The 18,020-nt window shown below is 35.1% G+C and overlaps 1 pseudogene; it reads right to left on the bottom strand.

Moving 5' to 3' along the window:
• Window positions 1-2,831: 2,831 nt before the first annotated feature.
• On the bottom strand, window positions 2,832-2,954 carry LOC117797537 (annotated as a pseudogene).
• Between the last annotated feature and the right edge of the window lie 15,066 nt (window positions 2,955-18,020).

Here is an 18,020-nt window from a genome sequence, read left to right as displayed (position 1 = left end):
GAGTCTCTTGTAGGCAGCATACAAATGAGTCTTGCTTTTCATCCATGCAGTCACCCTACCTTTTTTTGTTGGAGCATTATTCTATTTACATTCAAAGTAATTATTGATAGGTATACACTTATTGCCATTTTGTTACTCATGTTATGGTTGTTTTTGTAGTTCTTCATTCACATATTCTCTTGCTCTCTTCTCTCATAGTTGGCTTTCTTTAGTGGCAGACTTTGATTCCTTTTTCTTTATTTTTTACATACCTATTACTGGTTTTTGATTTGTGGTTATCATTCAGTTTTTTTGTATAATGTCTTCTGTATATAGCATTCTATATTAAGTTGACATTTGCTTATGTGTGAGCCCTTCCTTACTGCCCCCACACCCCCCAATGTTTTAGCTATATGGTGTCATGCTTTACATCCTTTTATTTTGTGAGCCCTTGACTGATTTTTAGAGATATATTCATTTTTTACTGCTGTTGTGCTTCCTACTTTACTTACTCCTACTTATGGTCTTTTCTTTGAAAGAGTCTCCTTTAACGTTTATTGTAGAGCTTGTTTAGTGGTCATGAATTCCTTTTACTTTTGTCTGGGAAATACTATCTCACCTTCTATTCTGAATGAGAGCCTTGCTGGATAGAGTATTCTTGGCCGCATATTTTTTCCTCTCAACACTTTGAATATATCATGCCACTCCCTTCTGGTCTGCAGTGTTACTGCTGAAAAATCACCTGATAGCCTTATGGGATTTCCCCTGTATGTAACTGCTTTCTTTATTTTGCTGCTTTAAAAATTCCTTATCACATTTGCCATTTTAATTACTATGTCTCTTGGTGTGGACTTCCTTGGATTGATTTTGTTGGGCGGTTTTCCTGTGCCTCCTGGATCTGGATTTGTTTCCTTTCCAGATTTGAAAAGTTTTCAGCTATTATTTTTTCAAGTAATTTTCTGGGATCCCTGTGAAGTGAATATTATTATGCTCAATGATGTTGCTGAGTTCTCTATTTTCATTTTGTAATTTTTTTTCTTTCTCTGTTCAGCTTGATTGCTTTTCATTACTCTATCCACCAGGTCACTGATCTATTTTTTTCTAGTCTACTAGTCATTCCACCTAGTGTATTTTTAATTTCATGTATTGAGTTCTCCATCTCTGATTTTTGTAATGTTTTCTCTTTTTGAAGGGTCTCACTGAGGTCCTCCACTTTTTTCTCACATCCCATGAGTATCTTTATCACCATTATTTTAAATTTTCCATCAGGCATATTACTTATGTCCATTTTGCTTCTGTCTCTTGCTGTGATTTTGTCCTTTCTTTTTCATTTGGGACATATTCCTGTCTCCTCATTTTGTCTAATTTTCTTTGTTTCTATGCCTTAGGAATATCTCCCGCTCTTGAAAGAAGTGGCTTATGAAGAGGTTGTGTAGTGCCCTGTAGTGCAGTGTCTCCTGTTCCCCAGAATCTGGCACATCGGGGGTGTCTACTATGTATGTTGTGTGCACCCTGCTCTTGTGGCTGAACTATTTTTGCCTCAGGCCAGTCATCTACAATACATCTCTTTGCCCTTTGTGGGCATTATTTGGTCCTTGTGCTATTAGTGTGCCAGTATGGGGCTGCCTTGTGTTTGAGTCGAACCCGGCATTTGCCAGAGGTGCAGTAGCACAGGGCTTCAGTTTGCTCTCCCTGTGTTGTCTCCTGTGAAGCTTTGTTGGTGGGCGGGGACTACAGTCAGATCAACTCTCTGCCCTAGCCTACTGGCAAGCCACAGTCTGATTGTTGTGTATAGTTATATTTTCCTCTTTCTGTGGTAGGAGTCATTTTAGATTGGTGCCTGCCCCTGTCTGGGATGCTTACACACTTCCAAGCTTGTGGCACTGCTTTGGATGGGTTCTGGCCAAGAGCATATTGGAGGTAGTAGATCTGCAGAAATGCACAAGGGTGAGTTGCAAGGCATTAGCAAGGTTTGCACTGATCTTCTGTGAGAGGGGACCTAGAGTGGTGGGCTGGCTGGAGGGGGCATGTCTGTAAGGGAACATGTGGGCAGAGTACAGTGTTAGCAAGTTAGGTAGTGAGTGTCAGCACTGCACTAGTTCTTGCAGGTGGCCATGTGTTTATGCTGATGGATAGGGGAGAGAAATGGTGCTTGCCAGCTCTTTTATTCCTAGAGACTCCCGAGGATACTTGCCACCTTTAGCAAGGGTTCTGAGGTTAGTAAACAAATCTCCCTCCCATATAACCAAGGCATTTTTCAAACTGCTGTTAGGCTGCATATACTTTGGGCTGTTTATTGTGCTGTTTCTTTAAGGATAGGGGCTCAGTTTCCTCTCACCCTCCTGGCAGTCCCAGAGGTAAGCCTACTGATGTTGAAAGTTCCAGATTTTAAGTTTCATTGATTATAAGAACTCATGAAATTCAACCCTTTGGTTTTCAGAGCCAAGTGTTTCAGAGATTCATCTTTCTCCTGTGGGCTCCCCAGTGTGATAATCTGTTTCCCTCTGCTACCAGTGCCTGCAGTGTCTCTCCCTTCCATGGACAGTCCTACGGGTCCATTTAGCTCCTGGCCATGTCTCCACCCTTCTTATCCTCTTCAATGTAAGTTCTCTATATTTAGCTGTGGAGAGTTTGTTTTGCTAGTCTTTGGGTCATTTTCTGGGTTATTTACACTGATGTGAATGTTATCTAGTTAGTGAGCTTAGGGTCCTCCTACTCCATATTCCCTGGATGTCAACATCTCTAACTGTTTTGAACAATCAGGTTTATAAAACAAAAAATAAAGCATGATTCTGTAAGCATTTTTGCTTTCCTTGTAAAGTATATGCCACACCCTTAGGAAAAAATTAATCAATAGGTGATGATTTACATATTCCTAAATCATCACAACTGATTTTGGATAGAGGACATATCAGATATTAAACTGATAAGAACAGATACTATACTTGATCTTAACCAAAAGGCTGAGAAGAAATCACAACTTGTTTGGAAAAGCCTTTTGATATTAAAAAGCTTTTTATTGTTATAACCATACACTCTGTCCTGTGGAAAAATGGGTTATTATAGTTCTTAAGTGTATTTAAAATCAAATATTTGGTTTGAAAGTCTGAATTTGTAGATTTTTAGGGGGTCATAGTAGAAAAGGGTATTTTGGACATTGTAGAATGATCATTCCCATTAATAAGAAAGAATTCCAGTAGGCACAGAATGTCTGAGAACAAGATGATTATACAACAGACACTGCTTTCCTGTGTCTTTGTTCTTCTGAACACCCACAGAATACTCAGAAACATTCATCCATTTAGAAAAATATTTTACTAACATTGGCACAGAATGTCACAACAAAGTAATTGTAGATGGGCAAGACTGGTATAAACATGTAAAATAGCATGAATACTGGTGTTTGAACCAAGCAACTGATAAGCAAGATCATAGAGGAAGCTGAAGAACAGGGCAAAATACATGTAATTACTACACTGTGTCATGGACAGTATAATAACTTGGAAAAGGAACTTTTGACTATGGAAATACTCTGTATGGTATGGATAGACACTTTTATTTATTATTTTCCAGAACGTCAAATGCCATTTAGTGACTAGAAACATAAGTTGAGTCCATATATTTTCTGGGCAATCCGGCAGGTTCTTTCTGGCACACAATGAGAAAATAAGCTTTACCAAGGTTCTATTCCAAGTTCCTGCCAAGAAACAGGTCTGGTGTAGGATTACTTCTAGTCAAGCAACTCATTTTCTTCTGAGTGTTACTAAACATGGTAGGTATTAGGGTGTGGAATTTCAAGATAGCAAAAGAAAATCACAGGCAGAAATGCAGATGGTTCAGTATCTTGCCTTCAGAACCCCAATTAGCAAAATGTCTAAAGAAGACCAATCTCTCAAGAGAACATTTGCATTTAACCAAATTATAACAATAAACATAATTGTTATATATTAGTTTACAGTAGTAAAAAATAGGCATTGCTGAAATAGTTGAAGTCTGTATGACCAGCATATTCCCTCTCTGTAGGCACTTACATATAACCCAAGTTAGAGGGGCGCCTGGGTAGCGCAGCCCTTAAGCGTCTGCCTTCAGCTCAGGGCGTGATCCCGGCATTGGGGGATCGAGTCCCACATCCGGTTCCTCCGCTGGGAGCCTGCTTCTTCCTCTCCCACTCCCCTGCTGTGTTCCCTCTCTCGCTGGCTGTCTCTCTGTCACACAAATAAATAAAATATTTTAAAAAAAAGAACCTAAGTTATAGTCAGAAGGTTGCTTTGTGAGAATGGAATCAAAACAATGGATATGGGGCTCCTGGGTAGCTCAGTTGGTTAAGTGTCTGCCTTGGGCTCAGGTCATGATTCTGAGATCCTGGGATTGAACCCCATTTCGGGCTCCCTGCTTGGTGGGGAGTCTGCTTCTCCCTCTCACCCCTGCTCATTCTCTCTCTTTCTCTCAAATAAATCTTTAAAAAAAAAACAAAACAAGGGACACTAGATAGATTGAATTTTTAATGTTACAAAGCTAAGTCACAATAAAATTGCTCTTACCAATGGAACTAAAATTCTTTATTCTCTTGGTACCAATATCCTGTCCCCATTTTCACACTAAAAATAGCTGTAAATATGAAAATATTATGATTAGAGTCCCTTAATTTCCTGGACAATGATCGTATGGACTCTGCCAATCTTTGCCTCTGTGATGCTCCTTTTCTATTTCAGTGCCTCACCATTCTCTACCACCTTCTGATTTTCCTTAGATTTCATCATAACAAAGCAACTTCAAATCAAATCCTCTGGGCTTTGGAGTCACCAGTAAGGGTTCCAGCAGGAAAGAGCATGTTCCAGATAGTTCAAATGAAGAAGAATTAATGGGTAGATGTGAGTCACTCGGAAATGTACCAGTTAGAAGTTGCTATGACTACTAGTTCTGTAGGGATTATAGCAGTTGTGTGAAAGTGAGAATCATGGAGGAGACTGCCAGACAGGATGTGTAATCACTGAAGGGCTTGAATATCACTAGTAACAAAGTGCTGAAGTAAGAAGGGCTTGGAAAAAGAAGGACTCTGTTCTTTTTCTTCTCCTACCTAACACTTACTGCTGGGTCTTCCTGTTTGCTTAAGGCCATGGAAGGTCAAGGAAGCATGGATAACTCAGTCCACAGAAGTCAGCCTCCCAGGGAATAGAACAGGAAAGGGAAGGGGTAAATATGGATATTGTGGTGGTTGTGGAGAGGGGAATAAAAGAAAATAACCAGCATAAGAGCCATTGTACATCATTCTAGAGACCTTTTTCTTAGTCTGCTCAAGCTTCTATAATAAAATATCACAGACTGGGTGACTTATAGATAGTAGAAATTTGTTGCTCACAGTTCTGGAGACTGGAAATTTAAGATCAGGTGCCAACATTTTTGGGTTTTGGTGAGAGCACTTTTCTAGGTTATAGATTGCTGACTTTTCTCTCTATCCTAATATGATGGAAGGGGACAAGGGAGCTTTCTCAGGCCTCTTTTATAAGAACACTAATCCCTTTCATGAGAATGCCAGCTTAATTGCCTAATAACCTCCCAAAGGCCCCACCTCTTAATACCATCATCTTGGGGCTTAGAATTTCAACATAAGACATTTGGGGGGGATAGAAACATTCAGACCATAGCACCTTTTATGTTTATACTTGGGCTCGCTGTGTTCTGTTTTTATATACTCTAGAAGGAGAGTCTTGTTTATTTCATAGCCAATGCCTTGGTTACAGAGTCTTTACTGTCATCCCCCAAGCACTGAAATCATAGTCTAGAAACATTAGACTGGTTCAGTACTGGAACCATGGAACTGGTGAAGATTGGGAACAGATCTAAAAGCCAAAGCTAAACTTGCTTATTCTCTAATGTATGACAGAGTATAGGCATGGAAGAATTAAGATAATAAAGAAAAAGAAGATGGGCATGGTGGTAAGAATACATGTGTGATGGGGATGCATAAAATCCATGGCCCTGAATCATTATTGTATACTAAGATACAATTGCTTATTTTAATTATGAGGGAACTCTTTCTTGTACTACTGCTGCCATACACACCCAGGAATTCTCAACCAGGAGAGAAAAGAGAGAAAATGATAGCATTAGCTAGAAAGACAAAGCCACTGAGTGATTTCTAGGGACTAAAAGGAGAAAATTTGACTTGAAATTGCTTTCAAATAATAAGTTATTAAACAAGTCTACCACAAAATATAGCTGAAATATACAATGATTAAGGAAGGGAAAATTTTAAAAAAAAATATGAGTACATCTTAGTCATAAATGTTGTAAATATTTGCCCAACATCCCTTTTCTGTTTGATTTTGTTTATGGTGCTCTTACTAAGCAGAAATTTAAGTGTTTGTGTATTTAAAGTTTTAAATCCTTTGTTTTGCAATTTATTTTATTGTTCTTATGCTTAGAAAATCCTTCTGTATCTAGAAAGTTAAATATTAGCTTAAATATTGTTTTGGAATTTTATGTTTATGTTTCAACAATTGACTTTTCATCTGTCAATTTTTTCATATATTTTATGAGATATGAATATACAATTTTTATATATTCATTTTCTATAACAGCATTTTTTAGTACTGATTCATAACTTCTCAATTGTTACACATCATCTCTTTACATGTTAAATTCTAATGTATATTAGGTTTTATTTCAGAATTAGATTACTTTTACCATTAATCTGTCTTTAGATTCTTGTACTAATACATTTTAAATTTATTTTCCATTTATAATATATCTTAGCATTTTAGGGTTTTTCAGATATTTATTTGCTATTTTTGTCTGGTTATTCCCCAGATGCCCTTGAAATCATTTTGTTAATAAACAAAAATTCCCATTGTGATAATTTTTTTTACTACTACTTTTCACTACTATTTTAAAAACACTTTCGAGTTTTGTCATATTTTCCTACATATACTGTAGCCAAACTAGATTTTTGTCATTTCCTTGCTTTTCCACTGTAATGCATTTACTCATTCTTTTTCCTCATCTTTACCTACTGAATTTCTACTCATCTTCAAGACTCATTTCACATTACCTCCTGATCTTTGATGAATCCTTTTCCTGATCAACTTGTATTACTGTGTTTATTCTTTTGTGTAATTGATCACCTTTTGCATTATTTTACTGTTAACTGTAAGATCTTTGAGAGAAGAGGCAGTAGCAAGTTAATTTTTGTTTCCCCAACAACAACTAACATACTGCCTAGGATGTCCACCTTTTGTGTAAAAAGCCTTGGGGCTTTTTAGATGCCAACATAATTGGTGCAAGTTTTTGCTAGTGTTATTGACAACTGTGGCATCACTATCATATATACTAATAGAAAGCAGGGAAGCAGATGTTCTTAGGAGTAAGGATTTAAAATGTCAGTGGATATGGATATTGTTGATATTGTTAGGGAGAAAAAATTTATTTACCCTTTCAGAGTACTTCTAGCTGGTCTAAGAATCAAATTGACAGAATAATAGGTGAACATCAAACAAAAGTTTAATAACATGTATACCTCCTGTATGAATAGAAGAGACCCAGGAAAGTTGATTTAGTTATTAAAATGGCCAAAGTCATCACCTTAAAAACCATCTCCCGCTAAAGACAAAAGAAGATGTTGAGGGTAAGGAGTCAGTTATGGAAAGTTACCAGGAAAAGTATAGTAAACAAGGGTAAGGTTATGCAGAATAATGTCCTTGCCTTCTCCATTGATAAGAGTTTCTACAGTTTTAGAGTCATCCTTCTTTTATACAGTATAGAAGGAGACACCATTACCAATGGAGATTTCCCTTTACATGTAAAAGTCTCTTACGAAAGGGAAACTTATACTTGATTTTTAGAGCTTTTCTTTTGTCTTCAGTTTCTTAAAAATAAAGAGCTTTGAATAATCAATACGCTAAAGAGGTATATCTTGGACTGGCAAAATTTGTTCCCCTGCAAAATGGAAAAGTCTATCTTCACAGGACTGTTTCCTTACAGGATGCTAATAATTCTATTACTCTTATAAGTACTTTTTTTTTAGTCACCCATTTCATAAAACTTTTTCAAAAATTATCCTCAAGTTCTATAAAGAATGAAAAATGAGGATGCTGTTCTTTTCTAATTTGGTATTATTCACAAGAATGACTCTCAGTTCATTACTTATACTCTAGCAGGTATTTTCTATCACAGGATCTATTTCCAAATTACAAGAGGTAATATACATTTTAATTGGATCCCTGTTATTGATCTAAAAACCGCAAATGAAATAATTACTTAGCATTCTGCCTTCAAGATTTTATTCACTTTTAATGACTAAATTCTACTTTCATGTTTAAAAAGTTCAGCACTTATCAGCAATTATGAATATAAAAATAAATTCTAATGATGTAATAAAATAGAGTACATAAAATGGTGCACAAATATAACTGGTGGTTAATTAAGAGATAATGCCTGCAGTACTGAATAGTGTCATCCTTTGGCACAAATATTGAGGTGAAGGAAAGTCATTGTTTCAAAAGCAGGAAAGTAATTTTAAAAACACCACTTTTATACTGCAACCTGATTTATGGGAATACCAACAGACAACAAAGACAAGGAGGGTTGTATAGGAGAATGGTGTTTACATGCCCATCCACTCTCTCAAACAGATGCCTTCCTGTCCTTAGGTAAAATTTCCTACCTGAATTTAGTTTTCTCATTTGTAAAAAGGAGAAAATATCTGTTTTAATTGCTTCATATTGTACTAATAATTGCAAAATAGAGCAAAATAATAGCAAAATAGATAAGGAAGAATATTAACAAGTTAAGCAATGTTATACAAATGTGGGAGAAGGTTTAAAAAGCACACACAAAGAAAAACAGACAAAAGCTGCACTGGTATGGGTTTGAGGAAGGACTGTTTTAGTCAATTAGAAAGGTTTGTTCCACAATAATTTTTTTCAGCTACTCTTTAGTATATATTCAGAGACCCATATATTAAGTAGGTGAAACAGAGAGTGATTTAAGTTATCTATTTCTGGAAAAAAAAACATCAGGGACTCATAAGATACATTTCCTAGGCTACTTCTATGATTTAAAATCTCTAATTTAAAAATAAAAAGTATTTTAAATAATTCTAACAGCAGAGGATTATAAAAGGTATCAAATTATATACTGTAGAGATGTAAGATCTATCTAATAGGGCAACAAAATCTAGGATAATTTAAAAATTTTAAATGTCATTAAATTGAAGTGATTTTCAAAAACATACTTTGTAATGAATCAAAGGCCAGTTCAAAATGCCTTTCTTTGTGTGTGCTGATATTTTGTTTATATATTCATTCTTAATTGTGATATTGTGATTTATAAGAAATATATATGTTTGATCGTTCAGATGACCAAAATATATTTCTTATATATATTTGGTCTTTGTCCACAGTTCTTGGCTAATAGCTCCCCAAACCCTTGGAATTTCCTAAACAATAAGAGCAATGGAAACATCTTTTGTTATATTTGGTCTCTTTTCCTCAGTTCCTGAAATTGTTTCAAAGCCATAAAGGTGAAATTGGTATATTATTATACATAACAAGCCCCTTTCCACCACAACTGGGTTTATGTTAATGAAGATGACTTTTGGAAAACACCTAAGGCTGGGGCCTCATTGCTAGCAGAACCAACCATGAATGGAGGTTTGGAACATTCAATCTCATTCCCTGATTTCTGGGGAGCAGAGAAGGGCTATAGGTTGAATCAGGTAAATGGCCAATGAGTTAATCAATCATATCTATGTAGTGAAGCCTCCATAAAAACACAGAAGGAAGAGATTTAGAGAGCTTCCAAGTTGGGCAACCAGAACCCTTCCATGTGCCATTCTGCTGGACTCCAAGCTCCACTAGGACAGAAGTTCTTTTGTTCAGGACCTTGTCCTATATATCTTCTCATCTGGCTGTTGATTTGTATCCTTTATTATTTTATTGATAGATTGATTGATTTTAAATTCAATTAACCAACATATAGTACATCATTAGCTTTTGATGTAGTGTTCAATGATTCATTAATTACATGTAACACCCAGTGCTCATCACATCATGTGCCATCCTTAATGCCCATCACCCAGTCACCCCATCCCCCCACCCACCTCTTTTTCTGCAACCCTCAGATTTGTATCCTTTAATATTCTTCACAATAAATTGGCAATCTAGTGAGTAGATAGGTTTCCCGAATTCTCTGAGCCATTCTAGCAAATCAGTTAGACCCATGGTGGGAGTTGTGAGAACCCTTGATTTAAAGCTAGTAGGTCAGAAGTACAGTTAACCATCTGGACTTGTGATTGGCATCCTGAGTTGGAGGGGGTTGTTGGAACCTCCAGTTTGTAGCCAGTTGGTCAGAAGCACAGGTCACAACCGGGTTTGGAATTGGCATCTGAAGTGAAGGGTGGTGATGTGGAACTGAGCCCTTTACCTGTGGAATCTGATGCTATCTATGGGTAAATAGTGTCAGAATCGAGTTGAGTTCTTAGACACCCTGCTGGGTGTGGGCAAACCTCCAGACATATGTTGGAAGTAGGTTTAGGAACTCAAAAAAGACTAGTCATTTAGAACAACTAAATATCTGGTATTGATAAGGACACTAGTTTTGGTAGATTAGTCAGTGATTAATATGTTGTTTGGCAATTAAACTAGTATTTGGCACTAACCAATAGTATCAACAATGATAATGATCAATGAGTGACTATAGATATGGCACTTGGGAATCTATAATTTCTTATAGGCCAGATACCACATAATGAGGCTTAATAAAAGTTTTCTGAATGAATAAATGAATAAATAAATAAATGCTAGAGATTCTTATAATTTCATTCAGCAATTTTGCTTCTGTTTTCATGTGTTATATTTATACTTTCTTACAATAAATGGTACACGTATAATTTCAAAATACATACGCAGGCAGGTGTATAATCTTGTGAGGCTAGATATATTTTGGAGTTCAAAAAAATTTTTTTAATTTAAGAAAGTGATATGAAATGTGTACACACTTATATATATGTGTGTATATATATTGGGAAATGACTAAGTGGGTCTGAAATAGCACCTCATCCAAGTATTTACAGTAAATGAGGAACACAAGGTTTGTGAAACAAACCTCAGTTATCTTCAGATTTTGCTGAACAAAATAAGTTGGATACCAAATTTGGGAAAACCCTTTGTGTTTGGAACATTTTGGATTTTGGAATTCAAATCCTACTGTGGGGATAATGCCCCGCAGTAATTCTTACCAAGGCTAATTGAAATGACAATTATGACTATGTTGCCCTCCTTCCAATCTGAGAAATTTCATTTTGGTTTTGTTATCCCTCCCCCCCCTTTTTTTTTTAGCTAAAAGAGAAAGGCATTGAGCTGACATGAGGTTCTTTGGAATATGGAGGGGATGCTTTGAAGTCCTATTGATGGAGCACTTGTAGGCAGAATTAGAAGCAACTCTTTTCATGAGAGGATCTCAGAGAATGAGGTGAACACCAACCTTAGAATGCCAGAGAGTTGGAAAAAGGCATCTTCTACATTTTTGGTTGGAACACACCATGGCTCAGTCTGGCACCTGAGTTGTGAGGCCTGAATATGGGACAGTGATATTTTTTCAGCTCAAATTGTTTTATAGCTTTAAGGAGCATAGGGAGACAGCATTGTCAAAGGTGAAAATGCACCCTCAAGTGGTTTTGACCAGTAGTGCACATGGACAAAAGGACTTATATACACATGAGAAAGAAGACTTACCCAGTAGATAGGTACATGTGTGTATTTGGGGTAAGGGGGCTCAAAGGAATTTCTGGGGAAGAAGTTGATGGGGGCTGGAGATCTAATAGCAGGTGGGTGAATATAACAAGCTAATGAGATTTGTGCATTAATGTTATGACCTTTTATGTAATACAAGTGGAAAGTCCTGAGGCAATTCTGGTTATGGTTATATTTCATAGGATTATATATTTAGACTTAAAATGAAACCTTTATACCATCATAAACTAAAGTCATTTAAAATTTATAATTAGCTGGTATGGTGGGGAGGGGCAGAGTGGTGTGGAACCATACTACTACTTGAATGAGACCATTCATTTGGTTAATAATCATTTTAGAAAAAAAATTCTAGGGGTCTAAAGAAAATTTTACAAGGGGCTTACGCATACACACACACACACCTAACCAATCAACCAAACAAAAGCACTGTCAGTATGAATTTGGCATGGGGGTCAAGAGGGGGAATGGATTTGTGGTTGTGCAGTGACTCTCTGAATGTTGGTTGTGTCTTTAAAATTATCATTTGAATGTTACTCCTTCAATACTCACCCTCTAAAAAATATTTATCCTTATTGGAATCATCACTGACTCATTTTTGTGTCATTTTTACTTCATAATTAAGTACATTTAAGAGAAAAGAAACATTTTCAGAGGGAATGATCAGGATCATTTCTATGATATCCTGAATAATATAAATGAATGCTAAAGGACATTGATTAAAGTCTTTTAAGATAAAAGAATGGAATAATTTGGAATTTTAAATTTAATATTGAAACAATATAAAATTATGTTTATTTGCATTTTAGTTGAATGTGAATTAGTAATGTCTATTTATTTTATTCCGTTAAAAGGTTTTAATATCAGCAATTATAATCATAGATATATTAAATTCAATTAAAGAACCAAATGTGCTAATTTTTCCTTTAAGCATTTAAGTTATTTTCAAGTTTTAATTGTATAAGAAATGTTTTAAAGTTAGATGCAACTTTTTAATATTAAGATAACACATTAAACCCTAAAAGCATGCAAAGGCATTTATATTTTAATTTGGGGGGGGAAAGGTCAATGGAAACACTTCCAAATATATATCAATTTGCAGCCATAAAAGTCAATTAGGAAAATAAATTGTCAGGAAAATAAATTGTTACAATAAGAATGTATTTAGTAAACAATGACATCATCTTTAAAAGTTCATTCATATATTCATCACATGCAATTATTTGTTAAAACTCTAGTCTGTCTGTTCTAATTTGTTGTCAATAACCCACTAATAAACCACTGATTGCTCCTATCATTTCTACTCAAAATTCCTAATATTGGGTTTTTCTCTTTGTACTACAACATTGCCACTAATAAGGGATTTCAATTGTGTAAAAGAAAGAATGGCTAAAAATTTTGATTCATTGTTAACCAGAGAGCATTGTAGAGACATTTTGAAGGTATGTAGATTGGTAACAGATTGGAGTTGAAAGAAAGAAAGAAAGAAAGAAAATGTAAATGTAAATATTAGTGAACTTATTTTCTCTGTAGGAGTATTGATTTCATTCATCTTAGTTGGTAAGATGACTAAGCAAAAATCCAAGTCTGAAGGCATCAAGTGAACAGGAAACAGGAGTATAGTAAAGGAAGGATGAAATGATGAATGTTACTTTGGTAAAATAAGAAAAAAGTGCAATTTTTCATGAAGGATTTATCATTTTTCTTCTTGTTCTCAAGCTGTCTTAATAAGCATTTGATAAATGTCCATTTAGCTGTAAGAAAAAAATCATGATTAAAATGTTGGTTCACAGGTCATCTTTCAAATATTTTATCTTAATAAAAAAAACTATCAGATTCCCTATACAATTGTTTAATGTCTTGGCTTTAACTTTCTAACAGTCATAGAGAAACACTAAGAAGTTGCATCATGAGCAATAGCAAACTTATAACAAAATAGTGTATCAATATATTTCCTGAGAAACATTAACAATTTATATAAAAATTTCTCTACAGATATTAGTCTCAGTAAATACCACATTATTCCAACTGCATATATGCAGACTTAAGATGAAGCCATTCTCAGAGGGATTCCATGATATTAAAATATAGGGGTTTGTAAAAATTGTAAAAACTGTAGGATGAAAGTTGAGAACACAAATATTTACAACTATTAGTGTGCATGTCAGCTGTCATACATATACATATGGAGGTTTCAGAAATAATTGGAAGGGTTAAAAGAACTAACCCTGTTTCTCTCATTTCATATAGAAAGCCAGTCTTTCCATTTATCACCATTGAGTAGATATCTATTCCAGATAGTTGTGCTAGAAGACATTTGTCTAGCAAAATTGTGTTATATTCAGAATGAAAATAAAAGGAAAACAAAGACTTATTGATTTTTTCATTGGCCAGTTTGGGAAAGATAGAACCTATTTGAAAAAAAAATACGTATAAAAGTATATAATATATGCACAAACTAAAAGTCTTCAATAATGTATACATTATTATATATGTTACATGTTTATAGAAATAGTACACATTTAATATCTTAGTAAATAGGCAATATTTTGTGTAACTTTACTCAGAAAAAAATATATCATTTGATCTGGCCACATCCCTGATAGGTAAGAAATACTGAGGAATGAGAAATGAATAATGTATTTGCAAAACCATCTTTAGTAGTAGGAAAAAAATATAATTTGGATGACATTCTGAACTTAATATTAACAATAACTACTCTGTATTTAGTTCCTATTCTGTGGCAGGAAGTTTACAACATTAGCTTATATAATTATTGCAATATGTCAGTGAGGTATTATTATTGTTATTGTTATCTCCAATTTGCAAATTATGCTACAGAAGCTCAGAGAGGTTGCGTGAATTGCCCATGGTTACATAAGTGGTAAATGCAGAATTGGGATTCAGGCCCAGAAGATATTCACCTAACTTAGCCTGAAGGTAAGTACCTAAGTTCTTTCCTTAATAATGAAATATAAATCCTGGGGAGTGGGCATAATGTAAAGCTATTTTGCTAATAGAACTGGGAGAGAGCAAGTGGAATGCACTATTTTGAATGTGCATAAGAGAATGTGAATAAGGGAAATAGAGTGAAAGTGTCAGCCTATATATTTGGAAATATTTGCTCGAAATGAAGTAAAACCAGCAAAAATCCCTGGGCTGGTCTTTGCCATTTGAGCAAACACAGATAGGAAGGAAAAATCCATTCTGAGATTGCTGATCATCATAAAAAAATTTGTAAAGGGTTGAGAATAGCAAAAACAATGTCTTCTTAAAGATAGATTAAGATGGTTAGAGATGATTTCTCATTAAGTTACAGAGCCACTTATTATCTCCAATGTTTTTTGTTTATTTGTTTGTTTTTGTTTTGTTTGGGTTTTTTTGCAGCTGAAGATAGCTTGTGTCATCTAGACATGGCTCTTTGTCAATTTAACTCACAAAGATAGAACTACTCTTTATTGCTGTGCATGATCACTAATTACAAAAGGCAGTTAATGTTCAAAGAGTGTCATATGTATTCCATTTTATTTAATAGTATCATAGTATTTTTCCTTTGTATTTCTCCTTCAAAATTGTAAACACCAGCTCTAGTATATACATCTGCAGTGTTGCACACAATATAATTTGCACCAGACAATGTGGATGTTTGACTACTTTATTTAGTCAAATTAGATCTAGTAATAAGTACTATTGTACAACCTTATTTCATATGGAAAACAATCCATTGAGGAAAAAATGGTAAAACATGGGGCTGTCACTCACTCATGGATCTCTTGCTAAAGACAGATTTTACTAATTTTGGAAAAATCCTTACCCATTTACTCTAATATAATAAGCACTTTTAAAATTGGAGTGGGAAAGTCTTACAAAAGCAAAATTGACCACCGATGGCTATCTCCTAACCACACTTCTTAGATGAATTATTATTTGCTTACTGGTAAAATAGGATACCATGAAATTCCTAGTTCTCACCCAAATAAATCCATTAGGTAACATAAACAAGTGGCATGATCCAACTTTAATCATGTGCTTGTGCCCAAACTTATTTGTAAAATGTGTAATGTGTTCATTATAGCATTTTGGAGCTGGGAAGAACTTTTATTTTTATTTTTTTTTAAAGATTTTATTTTTATTTATGTGACAGAGATAGAGACAGCCAGCGAGAGAGGGAACACAAGCAGGGGGAGTGGGAGGAAGAAGCAGGCTCATAGTGGAAGAGCCTGATGTGGGGGCTCGATCCCATAACGCCGGGATCACGCCCTGAGCCGAAGGCAGACGCTTAACCGCCGTGCCACCCAGGCGCCCCTGGGAAGATCTTTTAAGGTGATCTAATTACAGAGGGGAAAAATGAAGCCCATAGAAGCTAGTTTGTGACAGAATTAGGAAAAGGACCCGAAGTTTCTCTCTTCCTATCCAGAAAGTATTCTACACTGCACCTCTTTGATTTTATATGTGGATAAGGGAAGTGGATAATTACATTTTCTCTGTACTACGTATGCACTTAAGAGAGGCACTCATGAAAAATATTTCCTAAAATATGTGATTTATGAGATATCTTACTTACAGTTAAGTATATAAGCTCATTGCTTTTGCTGAGGAAAAGAATGTGTGAGGACAATTCATGTTTTATTATAAACATTCTTCCTATTACCCTTCTGTGGTCCAGGGAACACTTCTATATGTTTATTTTATTCAATTTTGTTTCCTAAACAACCCGTAATTTGGAAACATTGACAGAGACATATTTAATGTATTTTTTAAAATCTATGCAATAAGGAAAATGATCATCAAAGAAAATCCTAAAATATTTACAGAGCATCATGTCCCTTTTTGGAAGGGATTAAGGACTATCAGAAAAGAGTATAACAAAACAATTTGTTTTCTGATAATAAATAATACTAAATGATAATTGTTTTACTTAACCTTGTGTCATTTTGTGCATACTATACAGTATTATACACTGTCATACTATGCCTCAGGATGCCATTACCAGTTAAATGTTTCTTATATAAGTAAAGACAAGTCATAACTTTATGAATATGGATAATTGTTGTAGAAAATGTGCAGCTTAGAGGTTGACATTTGGAGTTTTATAGCATTCTAAATATATACATTCAAGGCTTTTCTCTTGTTAAAACCTGTCTTGCTTAGCCTTATCAACACCTTTACTTTAAATACTCTTTTCTCATCTTCATTCCCCCTTTCATTCCCCCCACAAAGAACATTTATATTCTCACAACTTCTGCATACGCCAATGTTTATGTGTTCCCCTCAGTCAGTCCTATTTGGATCCCTCTACTTCTTTCCTTTGACACTTCCTTATTGAAGATCCTAGATGTTGTGCCAATTAAGGACTCTGAATTCACAAGATGGCTAAACTAGATAGGCTTATCACAGATTAGCAGTGAAACCAGCTACACATTCTTAGTGCCACTGAAGTTGAAATAGCTTCATAGTTTGGTTGCTTGAGTTGTCCTTTGAAAACAGGTGCCTTTAATTTTTCTTCAACTAAATGCAGTATGGCTTATTGGTATGAATTATATTTCTTTGTTTCAGATTTCTGACAGAGACACCCCAGGGGGTTCTGGATTCAAAGGGAGAAAGAAAATAAAGAGATCGAAATGATTGAGATTTTTAAAAAGAAGTTGGCAGATACACAAAATACAAGCTCTTAATCAACCAAAAAAGAGCCCCTTGAGCCAGTTAGTTGATAGACCAGTAAATGGAAGTAAGAGAAATTTCAATAAGACATGTACCTTTGATGGCTTAGGAAAAGAAGGCTTAATCACATTGTCACTCACTTCACATCTTGGCCTTGTATATAAAGGAATCCAAAGTTAAAGATTGCTTGACAAGATCATTAACCATAGGACTGAGCTTAAATAATAATTCAGTAGGTATCTTAATCTGAATCCTCAGTATCCAGAAGAGGTTGAAGCACTTTACCAACCCACCGTTGGACATTCTCAGATAGGGCTCTTCTCAAGGAAAGCACTGTACTTTTGTTTCAACATCCAAGTGGAGATGACATTTATTAGCACAGGAAATATTCCTGAGAGATTTGTACTTACAAAGCATTCATTTCTTTGTTTCTTGTAAATAAAGTCCATGTTATCAGAAGCCCTTTCTCTTAGACTCTTTTGTTCTTTAGAAAATTGTGCCCTGATCTAATAAGGTAAATCATAGAGAATTTGGGGGTAAAGATTGACATTTAAAAATCTCATAAACACTAGGGGAACCTGGATGGCTTTTGATCTGTTAGGTCTTGATCTCAGGGTCATGATCAAGCCCACG

This window comes from Ailuropoda melanoleuca, chromosome X (assembly GCF_002007445.2).
Source record: "Ailuropoda melanoleuca isolate Jingjing chromosome X, ASM200744v2, whole genome shotgun sequence".
NCBI lineage: Eukaryota > Metazoa > Chordata > Mammalia > Carnivora > Ursidae > Ailuropoda > Ailuropoda melanoleuca.
Note: the sequence above shows the minus strand (reverse complement) of the source record. Positions and strands in the feature narration are given on the sequence as shown.